The sequence below is a fragment of the Bos indicus genome, chromosome 8, assembly GCF_029378745.1.
Source record: "Bos indicus isolate NIAB-ARS_2022 breed Sahiwal x Tharparkar chromosome 8, NIAB-ARS_B.indTharparkar_mat_pri_1.0, whole genome shotgun sequence".
NCBI classification, from domain to species: domain Eukaryota; kingdom Metazoa; phylum Chordata; class Mammalia; order Artiodactyla; family Bovidae; genus Bos; species Bos indicus.
The window spans coordinates 104,202,909-104,220,989 of NC_091767.1; the positions used below are offsets into that span (position 1 = coordinate 104,202,909).

The window sequence follows — 18,081 nt, forward strand, 5'->3', positions numbered from 1 at the left end:
TGCGACAGTGAAGCCATGAGTAAATAATAAGTCAACTTTGAAAAACAAGAGAGAGAACTGAAGATTTGAGAAGGTTAAACAAGTTGCCCGGTCAGTAATCAGTTGACTCGGAATAAAGAGCTGAGTCTTATAATTCCAAAGCCTAGGCTTTTTATGCCATACTGTGCTATCTTTCGCAACAAGATTCATTGTTCAGTTTGATGATTTAGTATTCATGCAATAAATATCAGCAGGATATCCACCATCGTTGATATAGAGTTACTGAAATTCTAAAATGGGACCGCTTGGGAAGGTGATACTGGGGCTTGGGGCGCACATAACTCTTACACAGTTTTGAACTTGAAGGGGAGGCACAAAGCCAAATGCACTGTAGTATCTATATCTCAGGCAAATCTCTAAAGTCCCTGGAAACAGCCTATTCTCCATGTGTCTGGCCTGGAGAGAAAGTGAGTAAGTGAGAGGGAGATAAAGTGAGAAGTAGCAGACAGGGGAGCTTAAAAATCTCTCCTGGATGGAAGCTTGGGCCTCATGCTATGCGCTTTCCAAAAAAAAAAAAAGTATGACTTCTAAGATATTAGTTAAGACACGAGAGCATTTTAGAGGGTCTAGAAATTGCAGCTTTCATTTTTGAAAGAGTGGACTTATATGAACAAACGGACCGATAGATAAATAAGGAAACAGATGGGGTGGGGACCTTTCCATACAGGATCATTTAGTTCAGCATATACTTTGGCCACTTGATGTGAAGAGCCAGCTCATTGGAAAAAGACCCTGATGCTGGGAGACATTGAGGGCAGAAGGAGATGGGGGCGACAGAGGATGAGATGGTGGGATGGCATCACCAACTCAATGGACATGAGTTTGAACAAACTCCAGGCACTAGTGAAGGACAGGGAAGCCTGGCGTGCTGCAGTCCATGGGGTGGCAAAGAGTCAGAGACGACTTAGCAGCTGAGCAACAACAGTAGCCAAAAGGTCAAGAAATTTAGCCTGAGAGACATAAAAGTCAGAGGTAGTCAGGAGCAAATCAAGGCTGGATCATACAAATGAATAACTGTTCTATCATTTTTTAAGCATCCTTTAGGTATAGGATTTGGGTTCATGTTCTTGGATGAAGACTTACTAGATGAACCTTTATTTGTGCTTCAATTCCTTCATTCGTATAAATATAATATATCCAATTTTCAGCATTGTAGTGATTGGAAATTACATGTATAAATTTAACACACTGACTAGTCAATAAACTTTTTCTTAAGTAAATATGTTTGAGTAGACAGTAAATATGTTTGGCTTTGCAGGCAGATGGCCTGTCACAACTATTCAACTCTACAGTAGTAAAGTAGCCCTAATCATGACATAAATGAGTGAGCGTGGATGTGTTCAAGTAAAACTTTATTTACAAAATAGGCTGTCACCCCATACTTTCCTGATGCTTGCTGGAATATAGTAATTAGTTAATAAGTGATGACCTTATTATAAAAGCAAATACAGATTGAAATGGGCAGGAAGGAAACTAACATTTTGTTGAAAGCCTGCATGCATGCATGTTCAATAGCTTCAGCTGTGTCCAACTCTTTGCGACACGATGGACTGTAACCTAACCTGCCAGGCTCCTCTGTCCATGGGATTTTCCCAGCAAGAATACTGGAGTGGTTGCCATGCTCGCCTCCAGGGGGTCTTCCTGACCGAGGGATCGAACCTGCATCTCCTGCATTAGCAGGCGGATTCTTTACCGCTGAGCCATTGGGGAAGCCTGCTGCTGCTGCTGCTTAGCCACTTCAGTCGTGTCCGACTCTGTGCGAACCCATGGACTGCTTCCCTCCAGGCTCCTCCGTCCATGGGACTCTCCAGGCAAGAATACTTGAGTGGGTTGCCATTTCCTTGGCAGATTCTTTACCACTGAGCCACTGGGGAAGCCAACTATATACCTATTTTGTTCCAAGCCGTATCCCAGCTGCTTTTTAAAAACATGTTATCATTTATCTTATCCTTTGTCATGACAACCTGGTGAGACAGGTATTAATAGACCTATTTAGAAATTAAATCTAGACTCAGGGAGGCTCAGCGACTGACAAAAGAGGCAAAGGCCCTTTTGGACCCTGATTTGCAAGTCTGAAATACGTGTTTCCAACCACTACACTGGGGTGACGCACTCAGAAACGTCCTGCAGTTCATATAAGGTGAAAACTGAAATTAGCACTTCTTGATAAGGGGAGCAGACACCGTCAGCTTCCATTTCCCAGAGCTTCAACAGCAAGCTGGTGGCTGTCCATGTGTAAGCGCAGAAATATTTGACCTGTCTTTCTTTCAGAGCGTCTGGCTGGACCTCAAGTTTCATAACCCCCCTCCCCACCCGCCTTGGAGAATGCTTAAGCCAAGGTGTATTGTTTGCAAATGCTTATTAGATGCTAGACAGATGTTGGCAAGTTTTATTTGGCCTGAGATGGAGTTCCAGAGTCTGCTGAAGCCTGGCTGTGCTCACTGACCATTTTAGCCAAGAAGAGCTGCTAATTAGAGTGACGCTCTGCTTGTCTCTTTCTACCTCTGGAGCTAGGTTTTCCCACTCTGAGCTTGCCTGTTTCAGCCTGAGTTTGTTTGGCTTTTTACTATAGATCTAAATTTACAGCCCTTTTAAAACCTATGAAGCCTGGTACGCCAATGCAATGTTTACCAGACTATGTTCCAAGACGTTCTTCGGTAGCTGGGCTGAGGTTTAAGGGCTCGGTAAGGGTTAAGAGTATGGCTTTGGCATCAGAAAGCTCCAGGTCTGAGAGTGGGAAAGGGTGTTTGTGTTCATATATGTCTGAAGGTACTGGGTTAAATGAAGCTGAACATTAACTGCTACAAAATGTCTCACCTCATACACTCTTCTACCTCAAATCTCCCACTGGCTTCCTGTCACAATGAATAAAATCCTAACTCTTCACCACTGCCTACAGAGCTCATTTCCTCAGTGCATTCAGATCTCTACTCAAAGATCATCTCCATGTCTCATCCTAGTTAAAAGAACAAGCCCCCTCACCACCAGCTGTTGTCTGATCCCTTGCACTGTTTTAGACTTCTTAGCAAGTATCTCAGAGAAGGCAATGGCACCCCACTCCAGTACTCTTGCCTGGAAAATCCTATGGGCGGAGGAGCCTGGTAGGCTGCAGTCCATGGGGTCGCTAACAGTCAGACACTACTGAGCGTCTTCACTTTCACTTTTCACTTTGATGCATTGGAGAAGGAAATGGCAACCCACTCCAGTGTTCTTGCCTGGAGAATCCCAGGGACGGGGGAGCCTGGTGGGCTGCCGTCTATGGGGTCGCACAGAGTCGGACACGACTGAAGCGACTTAGCATCAGCAGCAGCAAGTATCTTCTGGAGACCATCCTGTAAGTTTGATTTCCTTTTTTTCGCCTACCTCTTTCACCATAAGTTCCACGAATAAAAGCACCTCTGTGTCTTGTCTTCTGTTGTATTTCTAGCCCTTGGAATTACGTATTGAATGAATATGTGAACTATGAATTTCCAAGAACAGGACAGTGTCAAGTGTTCTCCACTCTTGGCCACAGACACTTTTTAAACTTATTTTTTTAACTTTTTTTTTTTTTTTAAATCCTGGAGTATAGACTATTAACAGTGTTGTGATAGTTTCTGTTGGAGAGCAAAGGGACTCAGCCATACCTATACATGTATCCTTTCTCCCCCAGATTCCCCTTCCATCCAGGCTACCGCATAATATTGAGCTGAGTTCCCTGTGAATAGGTCCTTGCTGGTTATCCATCTTAAATGTAGCAGTGTATACACGTCCACCCCAAACTCCCTAACTACCCCTTCTCCCACCCCCCTACCCTTCCCCCAGCATAAGTTCATTCTCTCAGCCTGAGTTGTATGGAACACTTTTTTGAGGTGCACCTCATGGGGAGACTCTCCCACAGGACACACTTTGGGGAACTACTCCTCTAGTGCAGTTTTATTGCCAAGAACTACTTCAGTGATAGATAACAAGAGCAGCAATAACAATAGGGTGTTGATACTGAGTGCATTTCTGGGCTAAGCAATGCAGTTGTACTATATCATTTAATCATCACAATAACTTTATGGAGTAGGTGTTACTAATGTTTTGCCTTTAATACAGATGAAAAAAAATGAGGCTTAGAGCAAATAGCAAACTCTCAGACCTGGAGCTTTCTGATGCCAGAACCATACTCTTCACCCTAACCCAGCACTTTCCCTGGGCTATGAATTGCTCCATGCCCTAAAACAGAGAAACTTCTTATCTTCATTCTCTGCCCTCTCCTTCCTCCCACTAGCTGTGGACAGGTCCTTGCTATAGCTGCCAGATTTTCCGCTGTCTCTAGTGACTCAGCCTCAGATCCCTAGATGGGCCTCCTCTGTCCTTGGTACTGGTTTTTCAAAATCCCAGGCAATGCAAACTTTGATCCTGGGGGCCACCTCTGAAAGCAAGGACATTCCCTAAGTCTGCATCCTGAGATGGTTTCCTGTCTCAGGGCTGGGCTGACTTCCCCCTGTCCTGTATTATGACATCACTTTGCACAGTTGAGAGCCTAGAGGGCTAAGCATGAAAACAAGTTCAGGTTGTAGGCTTTCTGAACATGCTCTAGTGAGATAGGAAAATCCAAATCTGGAACACAATGGATTTTATTCCAGTTGTATCTGATTTTAGAAAAACTAGATAGACAGATCCTTATTTTTAAACTTTAAAGGAAGAGTTGACCTATGAGCAGACGAGAATTCCATAATGATAAAGTGATGATAGAAAGATGCCATGAATGGGATGACAGCAAAGGGACATTCACTCTGCCTAGAGGAGGTGGGTCCTGAACTGAATTTTGACAAAAGAATATGAGTAGGTGACAAACAGAGGGAAGGACATTCTGGGAAAGAAGGAATGGCTTTTGGAAAAACATGAAAAGCACAAAATGGTTGGTGTGGAAAGCACAGATTACAGCTGAAGTTACAAGGTTCATTTGGAGACCTGGGCCAGATCATGGGGAAAACTGATGCCTTCCTAGGGATTCTTTTGTGGCCAAAAGAGAATCATTTGGCAAAAGCTTTATGCCTGGGAATCTTGATTTCTATAATCCAATATTGAGGGACAGATTGAAGGGAAGGCTGGGAAGTAATAGGGAAACGCTGCAGTCATCCATCTGTGAGACATCACAGTCTGAGCTAGCGTGATGATGGGGAGGGTGGGAGGCAGTGAACTGATTTCCAGGTCAAGGCAGTAGAGTTCACAGAATTGGTGTATGATGGGATAGTGACAAAAATGTGGAAAAGAGAAGGAGTTAATCCTAGAGTTAAGTTTTCATTATAATATCTGCTAAGAGAGAAACAGGTCAGGGAAGGGGGATGATGGGTGAGTTTCAATTTGGGTCACTTTGAATTGTCTTGCCCTTTAGTAAAATGCATTTTGAAGTCATTCCTTGGAAGATCCTACCCTGGGGTTATATTCAAGAGGACTCATGGCTCTCCTATGACATCTGATGCAACATACCAGGCTCTACCTGGTACTGAATGGATAAGAAGTTTAAATAAGACGAAGTCCACACTAGTGTTTACTGTAAGTACTGACTGCTCATCCATATGACAGCAAGTGGGTTGGATGAACTTACTGATAAGAAGTTGTTAGACATTGGTGACATTGGCATGATGGAGGCAGTAGCAGGTGAATAGCAGGTAAAGGATTGGCTCCAGTTTCTACCTCCTGCTGTTTACATTCTTGTGTAATTCCTTGCTGCGTGTGGGGTGGCTAGAGGCTTCCTTTGAACCAATAGAACATGGCTAAGATAAAGTGATATCACATCCACCATTAGGCTACTCAAGATTGTAATATTTATCTTGTTTGCAAGTTCTCTCTCTTGCTGGCTTTGATGAAGCAGCTATGCTGGAGGCTATGCTGGAGAGGCCCACGTGGCAATAAAGTCAGGGTGGCCTCAGACCAACAGCTAGAAAGGAAATGAATCTAGCCAACAACCACAAAAGTGAGCTTTAATCATTCCCCAGTTGACCCTTCAGACGAGACCCCAATCCTGGCCAACCCTGTGATTGCAGCCTCATGAGAGACCATGATGCAGGATGTCCATCTAAGCTGTTCTTGAAATCCTGACCTACAACAACTTGCAGGATAATTAATGTGTGTTGTTCTAAACGATCAAATTTTGTGGGAATTTGTTATGTAATGATAGATCGCTAATACAGAGGACTCCTTGGCTCAGCCCATGTGCGCTAAAGCTGTTCAGGGAATAAAACCCTGCTGATTTTTCCTTTCTAAAGAATGTATTAGCTCTGACACTTTTTATATTGCCCCCGTCTTCCAAGAGCATGAGTTAGAAGACCTCAGATTCAGTGCTGACCCTGTTGCCAACTGGCATGAGGTCTTAGAAGGACTTTTTCCTTTTCCATGTCTCCGTTTCAGCATCTTTAAAATGAGGGAAGATAAATTATGCCAGCAATTTCCAAAACCTTTTGCTTTTCCTTGGCCATGGAACTGTTTCATCCAATGACATTTCATGAGGAAGCTAGTGCCCCAAAGAGATAAGTGGAAGGGTTTTAGAATGAAATAATGCCATTTGCAGCAACCTGGATGAATCTGAAAGGTTGTTGTTGAATCACGCAAAGACACCAGGATTCTTGGCCCCCGGAGGAGAAGAATTCAATCCGGGGCCAGAGACGAGGCTTGATCGCTCAGAGCTTTTGTGTAATAAAGTTTTATTAAAGTATAAAGGAGATAGAGAAAGCTTCTGACATAGGCATCAGAAGGGGGCAGAAAGAGTACCCGCTTGCTAGAGTTAACAATGAAGTTATATAATCCAAAGAATGTCTGGAGGTTGTAAAGACCTCATCAGACCTACTCCTATAATTTACATTTTAAGATAACAGAAGGTTTAATCCAGAGACTGTCCTTAGGCAGGATACATTATTGTTATATAATCCTAAGGAATGTGGAGAAAGAAAAAAATTTGTCCTTTCTTCCTCCTTGAGAATTCCAGACCCCTCTCTCCTTGGGGACCCCTAGACTCCCTATCAACCTGCCTAGGAAATGACTCTCTCAAACCTAGAGATTGTCTTACTGAGGGAAGGTAAGTCAGACAGAGAAGGAGAAATATCATATGATATCCTTATATGCAGAATATAAAAGGAAATGTTACAAATGAACTTATTTACGAGACAGAAACAGACTCACAGACTTAGAGAAAAACTTATGGTTGCCGGGGAGACGAATTGGGGAAAGAGATAGAGAGTTTGGGATGGACATGTACACAGTGCTTATTTAAAATGGATAACCAACAAAGACCTACTGTATAGCACAGGGCACTCTATTCAACGTTATGTGCCAGCCTGGATGGGAGGGGTGTTTAGAGGAGAATGGATACATGTGTATGTATGGCTGAATCCCTTTGCTGTTCACCTGAACCTATCACAACACTGTTAATCAGCTACACTCTAATATAAAATAATTTTTTTAAAAAAAGAGTGGAAAGGCTTTGGTTGAAATAAGGCTGAGTGCTTGGCCTTTCCACCTCTACCCGGCAGCCCCCAGAACACCTCGGAGGAGCCTCTCAGGTCTATTGTCCAGGACCCTGGCTTGGAGGCTACCAACAAGCCCTTTGAGTTTCAACATTCAATGGGCTCAAGGGAAATTCTTTTTACTCCCAGCCCCCGCCCCCACCTATCAGTTGGAACATCCTTCTGTGACATCTCTGCATAGAGCTACCTCTGTGCATCCACCCTAGGACCCAGGACATAAGGACCTCAGAGAGCAGACCACTTCCTTGGGGGTGGCACTGCAGGTATCTCTGCCCACTGCGAGCCACCTCCCCCGCAGGTGCGTTTCTCCTGTGCCCTCAGAGTTCATTAGGTATGTGCTCCCTGCAGCTGTCTCTTCCTCCGGTGGACAGTCATGGCGTCCTTGGCCCGAGGTCCTCACAAGCTTTATTGCTATTGTTGTTGGTTGGTTGGTTGGTTTCTTGGTGCCAGCCTATCCTGGACGCAGTATTCCTGAGGGTCTCTGGTCCTCTTCCTGAGGGTCTCTGCTGAGGGTCTCTGGCTGGCAGGGAGTCCAGTGTTGCTCTAAGGTCTCTTGTGCTGGCTGTGGTGTGTCGCTTTCTGCAGCAAGGTTATGCATATGCTTACTGCATGGCATGCTTAGCAGAATTCCCCAGGGCACTGCTATTAGCCAGGCTTTCCCTACATGGCATCCATAGGCATAGAGCTAGATCCAAAATATACTTGCACTTGCACTCAATATTCAATCTGCTTTGAACCAAAATATACTGACTTGCACTCAATATTCAATGTCCCATCTCTTTTTTTTCTTGTGTGTGTGTACATGCTCAGTCGTGACCGACTCTTTGCAACCCCATGGACTGTAGCCTGCTTCAGCCCTGGAGGACTGAATGCTTCTCCACCCATGGGATTTCCTAGGCAAGAATACTGGAGGGGTTGCCATTTCCTCCTCTAGGGGATCTTCCCAATCCAGGGATCAATCCCACATCTCCTGCATTGGCCAGCATGAGAAGCCTCATTTTTTCCTGCCTACCTCCAAGTGCGGTTTTATCCTGAACACACCCCTGGGAGATTAAATTTAAGTTGTCTGATATATCTCTTTATCTAAAGCCTACCATTGGAAATTCTTGTATTTGTATTAAGCATTACTCTCTCTATTGAATACTCTTGTAAAATGTGACTGTTCCTCTAGCAAGTATCCTGTTACCTCTAGCCTCTTTTCTCATCTGGAAAATGGAAATAATACCTGAATGTCCAACAACACAGTGCGAGAAGCGCAGTTTTGGGAGTTCCTGGAGAAGAATCCCATCGCCACCACTTTCTACTCTGTGCAGGTGATAACCTTTTGTGGCCTCAGTTTACTTAACTATGAAATAATATTTGGTTGCTGGGAAATCTGAGAGTGACACAGAGAAAACTTATTTTATACCTTTGTAAACGTATGAGAATTCTGTGTTCTTGAAACTGTGTCTGGCATGTGAAAATGCTTCTGTCACCGTAGGAACCAGTTTGGAAGCCAAGCCATGTTGTGCTTTTTGTTCATTTCCATTAGGACAGCAGAGTTTCTTCAGCAATACTTTACTGAGGGCCTGCCACCTGCCAGCAGGTGGCTAAGCTCTGGGGAGAATGAGCTTCCAGCAGACAGGGTTCCCGCCTCTGATGACTTTGTACTCAATGCTGTGAGTCAGGTGGTGGGGGGGAGGAGATCATTGGGGCAGTTATGATGCACAGAGGTGTGTGGGGGAAGTGCAGAGCTCTGCGGGAACTGTCAGAGTGGTGTGTGAGCCCGCCAGCAGGGTGAGCATTTGCTTACCTGTGCGTGTCCCTGCGTCATGTCAGACTGGCATCAGGGCTGAGGCCTGGATCAGGCTTCACCTCCTGCCATTTCCATCCTGGTAGGGGAAACATGCGCGTGCACGCTCACCAAGTCACTCCAGTTGTGTCCGACTCTTTGAGGCCTCTGTAGCCCGCCAGGCTCCTCTATCCATGGGATTCTCCAGGCCAGAAATACTGGAGTGAGTTGCCATGCCCTCCTCCAGGGGATCTTTGCAACCCATGGATCAAACCCGTGTCTCCTGAGGCTCCTGCATTGGCAGGTGTGTTCTTTACCACTGAGCCCCCGGGAAAGCCCCTCGCCACTAGTAATAGGCCCTAAGAAATGACTGTAGACTACAGGGAAGGTGGTGGTGGTGTAGTTGTTCCGTCGTATCTGACTCTTGTGACCCCATGCACTGTAGCCCACCAGGCTCCCCTGTCCATGGAATTCTCCAGGCAAGAATACTGGAGTGGGTTGCCATTTCCTTCTCCAGGGGATCTTCCTGACCCAGGGATCAAACCCAAGTCTCTTGTTTCCTGCATTGGCAGGCTGGTTCTTTACCACTAGCGCCACCTGGGAAGCCCCTGGGGAACCATATTGTGCTAGAAATAACACACTACTTATTTCCTGACAGTTTCTGCAGGGAGTGGGGCCTGAAGGAATGAGCTGGAGAGAGCAGCCGCAGCCACCTGCTGAAGAGAACACTGAGGTCTGAAAGACACATCTCTGACTCTTTCTGAGCCCTGCTTTCTGTCCAGCCTCGTCTGTTATCAGAGATGAATAGAATTTCAGTGTGGAGTGTGACAGTTATAACCACATGCTCAGGACTTGGAACTGCCTTTGAGTTCTGACTTCGGCAATCATTATCTGCATGGCCTTGGGGAAGCCACTTAAACTTTTCCAGCCTCGGGTCCCCTAGGTTTGAATTGAGAGGCATTTCTGCTTGCTGGAAGCAATTGTTGCAGATTAAATGGCACAATGCCTGTAGCGTCCTCAGTAAATATTAGTTATTGCCATTGTCAGTCCCTCCTAGAAGAACTTTTTGGACACGTTCATGTAGAAATTCGTAGCTGCCAACTCACCTTCTCCAGGGTAACAGTTGATCAATGGTTAATTCTGAAACAAGCTGTCTACTTTCAGAGCTTATGAAATATTTCTGGCTCTTGACAGAGGGGAGGTTAAAGGACCATCCAAAGCTATTCGAGTTACCATGGCTGCATAATTAAGGGCCTGTGAATTTCAGGATATTTAAAAAATCTGAAACAACTTGGCATGAAATGATCTTTTTTTTTTTTTTTCATTTTCACTCACAAATAGACTAAAAATACACATGAAAGGGATTTTCCATTCCCGATCTGCTTTCACTGTGGGCATCTGACTTTTTTTCCATGATGGAGGGTCAAAGGTAGTGATGACGTGTTGAACTTATGTGGCTGCTAAAGTTAAGGAGATACCAGAAAAATGAGACAACAGAGGAGGGAACACAAAAGGATTTCTAGGCTTCAGGGCATAACTAAAATAAGCAGTCTGGTCACCGGGGTGAGAATCAGGTAGGCATGTAGGTGTGTACAGTCCCTTTTGATAGTAAGGCCATTGCTCTTTGCTTTGGATGGAATTATTGCCTAGAATTTATGGGAGTTTAGAGGGGCTTTCCTTCTTGGAAACGAACCTTCATCTAATGTTTCCCACATGTCAAAGGTGTGTATACTAGCCTGGGATTAGATTCAAGGGGATTCCCTGTGATCTTCTCAAAGTGAGATGTGATTGAACCATGCTGTTTTTTAGTCCCTAAATTGCATTCTATTCTTTTTTGACCCCGTGGACTATAGCCTGCCAGGCTCCTTAGACAAGAAAACTGAAGTGGATTGCCATTTCCTTTTCCAGGGGATCTTCCCGACCTGGGGATCAAACGTGCGTGTCCTGCATTGCAGGTGGATCCCTTACCACTGAGCAACCAGGGAAGCCTGGAGGGCTTTTAGAGGGGTTCTAAAAGTCAGGAAGAAACAGAGGAGGCTTGGTGCAGCCAACGAGGACCTGAGGACATAGACCAACATAGGTAGCGATGGAAACGCCCGGGGAAGAGGGGTCGGGCAGGAGCACGCCTGAGGGGTTATGGTCCAGGACAGCATCACACACACTGGTCTTCAGGATGAAGGCTTGGAGCAGCTGCTCCATGTGAGACAGCAGGGCGTCTGAGCTGAACCATACCAGGGGAATGTGTGGCTTAGAGCTTACAACTATCTCCTGATCTCCTGGGATTCACTGCCCCAAGGCTGGCCACACTGACTTCACTTCATCTTCCAATCAGCCCTTTTAAAAACATGCTCTCAAATACCTGGCTCTCAGAGAGGATCCAGGCACAGGTACAGCCCTGCTTTCCCCGTCAGAGCTCCCACCTGTCCAACAAGGCAAAGGGCGTGCCTACTTTTCTAGAATGAAACTCAGCAATAATGACCTGACCGCTGCCTCTAGGGTCATCCTTCTCTCTCCCAGCCATGAAATTTGAACGTTTCTGTCTCCAGGCAGAGCATTTCAACACCAGGAGCTGACCTTTTCTGAGCACCATGAAAAATGATATACACAGGGCTATTCTGCAAAATCAATAGACACCAAAGCCAGCAGAGGGCTTCTCTGCCACCTTGGCCAACCACTAAGAGACATCCTTCAGGGTTTCATGGAAGTCTGCCCAGCCTGACTGCTGGAGGTGATACAGCCTAGTGGAAAGAATAGTAGGGTGTTGGTCCAAAAGTCTGGGTTCAAAGCCAGCTCTGCCCTCACTTATGGAAACCCTCAGATGCATCATTTCAACTTCCTTGGGTCTCGATTTCTCTGGCCATGAAATGGGGCCAGTAATTCAGAACGTGCAGTGTTGGAGTGAAAAATTGATGAGGAACCAGAGGCAAACCATCCTATCACATATGTAATATGTAGTTCTGCATTAACTTTTTTGAGTGTGTGTGTGTGTTATCATCACAGAGGGCTTGTATATGGAGTTAACTTAAACGTCTGTTTCCTACTCTGCATTCCAAACCACTGTGACTTCAGCGTGACTTGTGTATTAAGCCAGCTGGATACTTTTTCCTCTAAGAAAGCACGGCTGTTTGTAGAAATCCAGGGGGAGGTGAGAATAGGTGTTCACAGTCCATTGTGAGCATTAGAAAGGGTAGGATTAAGGGGGATATGTTTTTCATTCTGTCAGCTTGAATTCCCTTTCCAAATTCCATTCTGGTTATATGATCAGGCTACCGCTGTATTTATGGGTGGCCACAGTCTGGCTGGAGGGGCAGATTTAGTCAGAAAGAATTTTTTTTTTTTCCTTCTAAAGGCAGTTCAAGAAGCAACAGCATTCAGCAGGAATGTGGCAGAACGGGTCCTGATTTGAGGGTCGTGGGGACCTGGGTCTGAAACAAGGCTCCATCCCTCTGAGCTCTGTTACTCATTCTCTCTGCTTTTCGAGCTTTGTCCAGTAGGAATGGTCCCTTTCTGACACATGCGGATCTTCAGTGAGATGAGGTATACAAAGATTTAGAGAGTGGGCTTTCCTTGTGTTTTGGCTGTTGCTGTCATGACTGTTAATTAAAAACTCGTACTTTACTAAACATTTAACACGCTCCCCCTGCCCCCACCCCCCCGCCCTGCCCGGGGAATATATGTCTATCTACTGTGTTACCTGGGAAACTTCTTGGAATTCCACTGGATCATGAGGGGCACACATCCTTGTCAAAGTGCAAAACTGCAGCCTGAACACACACTACCCAGCTTCCTAATTTTTAACTATATTCTGCGTGTTCAAGATTTTGTGGAAATGTCCCAGAGGCAGAGGGCCCTGGGGTGAGTTTTGGAACCTCCAACCCTGCTGCAATCAAATCGGCCCACATTTACCTGCCGTATAGCAGGATTTTGCCTGGTTCATTTCCATTTCACTTGATGAATATTTCCACTGCCTTTTGATAACCACTGTCTCAGAACACTAATCTTGGCCAAGTCCTTGCAAACTCATAAACAGGAAAACCAAGGAAAATCTCCATTTATTGAGCTCTTACTACATGCCAGGTTCTGTGCCAAGTTTGATATATATGATCTCACCGAGGGTCACAAGAGCCCTGTGAGATACAGATGGTCCTCCTCTCTATAGATGATAAAGCCAGTGTTTGCAAGGCTGGTTCCTTTGGGTGAGGGAGGGAGTTGGTGAAAGGAGAAGGGGAGCTAGGTTTTTCAAAGCATAGGGAAAAAAAAAGTTAACACCTAAAGAGCTTGGCAACACCCTTCTCAATCCTTATCCAGTTCACACTGCTTGTGCAAATCAGAGAATAGGCATATTCGTTTTCTTCCCCCAAACGCCATCACCTCCCAGCGACACACAGTTTCAACGCACACTCACTTGTGTCTGCTGCAAAGGGCTGGATGCCCACAATGCCAGCAGACTTCCCACAGGTTTCAACAGCACCCAGCAAAGCTTTCCCCCACTCCTAAGTTAGCCTCACCACATCTCAGGACAAGGCAGGAAGCCGGTCGGGGGAGGCAGCAGGTTTTATTTCTAAAGCACAGATGGGAAAACACCATCAAAAGGGGGGAAGTTCACAAAAACATGAAAAAGAGGCATTCATTCTTCAAGGGAGGCTCCCTGTCCTGCTCTCCCTCTGGACGGAACACATTCCAAGGACTCCCTCGGCAGCAGCATGGTACTTTATAACGGAGAGCTTCAGAATCCGCAAAGGCCCAAACTCAAAACCTGTGCCTTCTGGCATCAGTGCTCGACATTTTATGTCCAACCTAGGCTGCTCCCTTTTCTCCCAAGCTGTGCCAACATAACCTCCAGCTTGTAAAATACAGCCAAGAGTCTGACCTGCCAGCTAGAGAGGTGCCTTCAGACCTGGTGGGACAGAAAGTCAGGGAGTAGAAGTCGGGGTGGGGTGAGGAACGCACAAGAAACACTCCAAGATTGACTTAGTGCCTCAGTTCCTCTAAGTTGGGGGCAATGACAGTGATTACCCAGACTTCCAGTTCTGGAGCTCTTGCTCCTCCAATCTCTTTATATTTCATTTCCTCATAATAACAACAGACTGTATTGTCCCCATTTTAAAGAAGTGAAAACTGAGGCTTGGAGAGGTTACATATTTTTACCAGGGTCCTGTGTGTGGTGTGGTGGTTATGGGGATACAAAAGGGATCCTTGGCTTCAAAACCCAAGTTCCTAATCCCCTTACAACACTGCTGGGACCGAGAAATCCCCCTATGTTCTTTCCAGTCTGCCAGGGGAGCTGTGCTTCCCATCCCCAGGGGCAGTTGTTTCTCAGGGCTTTCTGCAATGAGAGGTGAGAAGGGAGAGGTGATTTTAGAAAGATATAGGATGCTGCTGACTCTGAGCACCTCAAATATACCCAGGTGCCCAGCCCAGGGATCAATGAGTCAGGAGGCATCCTTAGGGAGTGTCCCCCCCCCCCCCCCACCCCACCACCCTTCAGAACAGAAGCCCGTGTCTACCACTCCCGTCCTGTAGTCTGTACTTGTCCACCTGACCCTAGGAGTTACCTTCTCTGTTCACCCAGCCCGCATCCCTTGCCAAGTCTGACCACAGGGTGGATGTCATAGGGACAAGCGGATAGTACACAACTCTTTGTAAACTGTAAAGTAAGGGTTGCTGAGATGTAAAATCTTATTGTTCTTCTACCATCTTCTACGAATCTCCTCCTAACCTACTCCATGGAAAGGCCACGAGGAAACTCCACTGTAAAACTCTGCTACCTTAACCCTTAAACAGAAATATTCACAGGTGAGTCAGCCAGGTGGCAAGTTAAGAGTGAATTCTCACTCTCCCTCTGAAGAATGGCAGCGATAACAACTTCCTAAAAAGTTTCCTGCACGTGGAACTCTTCATAGAACTAAAACAAGCAGACAGAAATCTCAAAGACTGGAAGAGGGCAAGTAGAAGACAAGTCAAGGTGCATCTGATCATAGCAAATACTTTCTGCCAGCAGCCAAAATAAAGCCAAAGTTTTATCATTTAGGAAACCACAACCCACTTTGTATCGGAAATGCAAGCAGTCTATCATAGTGATCTTTGGTAATGGGGTGAAACAGACTTACCTTTCTGGAGTTGGGAAAGCCCTAGATTCTTGAGTGAACCAGCTCCATGGAACAAGTACCTGGATGTGAGCAGCGGGGCTCCCAGTGCGCGGCCCCCCAGTGTCACCGAGCGCCCGCTGTCTTTGTGCAGAGGGCCGGCGGCGCGGACCGGCGGCGCGGAGTGTGTGCCTGCGCGCGGGAGAGCTTGTGACAGTAGGCAGACTGTGGCCGGTGCAGCCAGCTTTGGCTGGCTTATATAGCGAGCTCCTTCCTCTGAAATGGGACGCCTCGCCTCCAGACATCCTTTCCCACTTTTTCAGTTGGTGAATTAAAGGAACAGCCCTCCCAGCGGAACAGCGTTAGCTCATGAAAGACGGGCTCTGCTCTCTGCCAGGGAAAGAACCTATTTGCATACAATTTATTGCAAAAGTAGGAATTCCCTCTTCCCTCTTCTCCTGCCCCCGACCGGGAGCAGCTGTTAGTAAAGTGTGACTTTTGCTTTGCTCCCCAAAAGGATTTTCTAATTGTGAGACAGCAGCGCAGGGAGCGGGGGGAACTCTGGCTCTCTCCCCAGGCAGGCTGGAAACGCGGAAACGAGACCCGAGACCCAGGCTAGCCAGCCCCGGGTGCTCACTGGGCAGCAGCTGCTCAGTGGCACCTTGGAGAGAGCGGAAGGCCTGAGCCGAATTCCTGGAAAGAGGAGATAAATAAAGCCTTTCAAAAGCCTGGGGTGTTTGGGGTTTCTGGGGCCAGCAGAGAGATAAGGGATTAGTTGTCAGCAGGTGGGAACAGCGCTGGGCACACGGATCAGTTCCCAGTGTCTTTTGTAGGGGGAGGCAGCCTTGCCCAGCTGCTTACAGGCAGTATTGTCCCAGCCCTGGTATCCTACAGGGGAGTAGCTTTTTGACGCCATTCATGCCCTGTGCAGTGATCCTGTCTTCTAAGCTGCGTCTTCTAAGAGAGTTCCCTGAGGTTTCTTCTCAATTGCTGAAAGGTATCCATCATAAGGAAAAAAAAAATAGCTAGTTACTCTTTGAAACATAAGCTGTGCCTTTGCTCTCCAGCCTGCTGTGGATTCTTTCCAGGCTCTGAGTCATCGGTGAGTTTGGTGGTTAGCATGCAGTGGGAATCCTCAGGGCACACACAGGCATGGGAGGGAGCGGGGAAGCGGCCAGGCCGGGGCACCCAGGCTTGAGCTTGTCACAGCTCTTAGTACTTTGGGGGATCCTGGAGGGAAATGAGGTATCACTTAACCTGCAGCTACTGCCAGACCCTCCTTTATGAAGTCGCTATTAGGTGTCACGCAAAGTGCTTTATGGACGTTGTCTCATTACATCCTCTAACCAGAAAGTGTAATAGGCATGCCTGCTGTCCCCTTTTTACAGACAAAGAAACTGAGGTTCAGAGAAGTACTGGAAGACACCCTGGGAGCATTTAATGACAGCCCTGGGATCCACAGTTCTAGTGCACGTCACAGCCCAGAACATTGTTCAGACGACATGTAGACAATGCTTTATGCCCTGGTAGATCGTAACACTGCTTGTGTAAAAATCATGCTGTATTTGTATATGGAAGCTGTGTCTTTGTTCTGCAGGGCTAATTCAGAGATCCTTAATTTTTTTTAGAATTAATCACTAATAACAGAGATTTCAATAATTCAGCTGTTTCCAGTACTGAAGATATCACCCCACACCTATCATTATTGCTGTGGGCCTCAGTTTCCCCATCTGAACAAAGTGGGACAAGATGAAGGTCATTCCTATGGTCTCTCTGGCCCTGGTATTCTAGGATTTTTTTGCTTTAGTGACCTTCCCAGATGGCAAGAAAGCCCATAACTAGTCATGTCATTAAACAGTTCATTTGAACTTTTGAACTATTTTGGCTGATTCAAATGTTGGTTGTTTTGGAAGTTTTTAATTCTGCGTTTTAGCCAAAGCATATTGTTGTAGCATGAGGCCATGTCTTCTTACCATTAGTGAGTGCTTCCGTTTCTCTTAGCTTTCCAATGTCTGCTCACTTTATCCCCTGGGGTAGGGAATACAATATTAGAATAGTATATTATACACGTTATATGGCATAAAGACTATATTTACATGTAATAAATAATCAATACATATTTGTCACCGTGTGTATATTTAAATGGGATAAGAGTGTGTGCTGTAAAGCTGGGTGATACCTATGGCTTCTTCTGGGAAACTCCCAAGCCTTGCCCCCATCCTTGCAGTGACTTTCCCGGTGGCTCGGCAGTAAAGAATCCCACCTGCCAATACAGGAGATGTGCATTTGATCCCTGGGTTGGGAAGATCCCCTGGAGAAGGAAGTGGCAACTGCTTCAGTATTCTTGCCTGGAGAATTCCATGGACAGAGGAGCCTGGCAGGCTCCATGGGGTCGCAAAGAGTCTGACTCAACCAAAGCGACTTGGCACGCATTACAAGTGGCTCCTGCAATTGCAGGGAGAAAAAAAAACAAAGCCAAGTGTAATCAGACTGGTCCTCAAGGCAGGAAACAGGCCGGTGGAAAAACAAATAACATTATAAAGCATAACTTTATAATATAATATAATATAATATAATAGTTAGCTGTCATAGAACTATATTCCAGTAACATAAAAATGAGATGTTTAGCTTTATTTGTGTATTTTTAGAAAGAGGCTACTTATAAAAGGAGTTTTCTCCAAAACCTTTGTGG

General features: G+C 45.9%; 1 protein-coding gene and 1 long non-coding RNA gene across 16 annotated transcripts in view; one reads left to right on the plus strand and one right to left on the minus strand.

Annotated features, from left to right (window-relative positions):
* The window catches only part of TNC (tenascin C), a 102,481-nt gene extending 86,822 nt beyond the window's left edge, over positions 1-15,659 (minus strand). For 2 of the 14 annotated variants that reach the window (XM_070795354.1, XM_070795356.1), the window contains exon 1: positions 15,414-15,655. The gene's annotated coding sequence lies outside the window, so the exon portion shown is untranslated. Of the gene's footprint in view, positions 1-15,413 lie in introns of all 14 variants that reach the window. The other 12 variants (XM_070795357.1, XM_070795358.1, XM_070795362.1 and 9 more) reach the window with 9 other exon arrangements.
* Positions 4,574-8,918, plus strand: LOC139184660 (uncharacterized). 2 transcript variants are annotated; one of them, XR_011568217.1, is made up of 3 exons: positions 4,574-4,815; positions 5,405-5,565; positions 8,704-8,918. It is a non-coding gene; the product is annotated as an uncharacterized lncRNA (long non-coding RNA). The 2 variants fall into 2 exon arrangements; XR_011568218.1 differs by having other exon boundaries at positions 8,725-8,918.
* Positions 15,660-18,081: the final 2,422 nt, after the last annotated feature.